General features: G+C 42.2%; 1 non-coding gene across 1 annotated transcript; it reads right to left on the bottom strand.

Annotated features, from left to right (window-relative positions):
• Positions 1–73, bottom strand: trnak-cuu. Its single transcript has one exon. It is a non-coding gene; the product is annotated as a tRNA-Lys (tRNA).
• Between the last annotated feature and the right edge of the window lie 1,701 nt (positions 74–1,774).

The following is a 1,774-nucleotide window of genomic DNA, read 5'->3' as shown; positions in this document are numbered from 1 at the left end:
CGCCCAACGTGGGGCTCGAACCCACGACCCTGAGATTAAGAGTCTCATGCTCTACCGACTGAGCTAGCCAGGCGCTAGACACTGATGCTGTCTGTAGTTTTGTAGATGTAATCCAGTACAGATGAGGCATACTGGTCCAGGTCTGTGTGGGTGAACATATTCCAGTCCGTGTTTTTGAATCTGTCCTGGAGAACTGCGTCTGTCCCCTCTGGCCACACTCTAATTGTCCTCACAGCAGGTTTCACACGTTGGATGAGTGGTGAATACCAAGGTGTGAGGAACAGGGAGAGATGGTCCGATTGTCCAATGTAGGGGAGGGGTGTTGCTTTGTAGGCTCCAGCCAGGTTGGAATAAACATGGTCTACAGTCTTGTCCCCTCTGGTGTGGCAGGAGACATGTTGGTGGAATCTGGGGAGGACTGTCTTTAAGTTTGTGTGGTTGAAGTCGCCAGCAACAATAGAGATTGACAGACAACGTGACTTTCGCGCATTGCATTGTAGGTACGAGTGGCAACAAAATCAAAACACTGCATCAAGCGCTAGCATTTCCAGCACCGGTAATCATTAATTCTGCAGTTTTAATCCCTACTTGCATTTTATTTGCCCCAAAAACAGTTATGTACAAAACGACGGAGAGCACGGCAGGTCCGTACAAAGACAGACTTGACGAAAAGGCAAAAAAAAGTATGAGGAAAAAAATCAAAGGAGTGAAAGGGTCAGACCCATACAAGCATACAGAGTGGAGTAAGGACGTTAGCGTGCTGCCCAACTTTCATCACGCACATTATTATTATTATATGGTCCTAAGTGTGAGTGCATACACTCACAAAATGTTTAGTAACTTCAGATCCCTGCAACAAGCCCAGGTCCAGTTTACTTTGGTGATTTGGACTATTCCATTTCATAGCTGTTGTTAGATTTTTTTTTTCTTTATCTCCTGTACAGGCCAACGCAATCTAATTGTCGTTTCAGGTTGTAGTGTTACACAACATTTTCGGATCTAATAGAAAAAAAATGAGTTTTGTAATTCATTCAATTATTGTCTTTATTTATAACTGGCATTATTATTATTTCATTCTATTATAGAATCTTACAGGAAAGACGCAAAATTGTATTCCATTGTGCTTTATTAGCTGCTTCGGTGAAAAACAAATCAACAATGCAACAAAAAAAACCCAACAACATTGCAAAACAGCATACTGGAAAACAGTTATTCTTCAGTTGATTGCTTCAATACAACACTTGAGCACATATATGCGGGACTTTTCGTGTCTGTTTTGATCTCGCTCTCTCTCTTAACCGATTAAATCTCACTGTGGTAGCAGCTTTAAACTCGGTATGACCCAGGTTGATAGAGGGCGCCCAGTCTGGATTGCATTCCAGCATTTTGTAGGCTGGTTGTCCTACAAAACACAACAAACATTAGCCCGCAAAGCCACCGCGAACAAAGCAGCATAGTGCAACAAATTCAATTCAAATTAAGACTTATTTGTAACCTACATCAACAATTATGTTATGATAAATTATGTAATAACTACAACAGAAGACTTACCTTTGTGGAAATGCTTGGAGCAGACTAACATGTGAGCTGAAGTGTTCTGAAACGTTATATTTGGTCTTCGAATGGCTGCAATCCAGGCCATCCGTCGGCTCTTTGTTATTTCGGAAACACGGCTTGAACAATTTCTTTTCCACGACGGAATCCGATAAAAAACGATCACTTTGCCTGTCGGCTTCCCGTGGCTGTCATGCGACCGGCTATTGCAGTTAATAAT

Source organism: Simochromis diagramma, unplaced genomic scaffold, assembly GCF_900408965.1.
Source record: "Simochromis diagramma unplaced genomic scaffold, fSimDia1.1 OVJJ01000753.1, whole genome shotgun sequence".
Classification (NCBI taxonomy): Eukaryota; Metazoa; Chordata; class Actinopteri; order Cichliformes; family Cichlidae; genus Simochromis; species Simochromis diagramma.
This window is presented reverse-complemented; position numbering and strand designations above follow the sequence as displayed.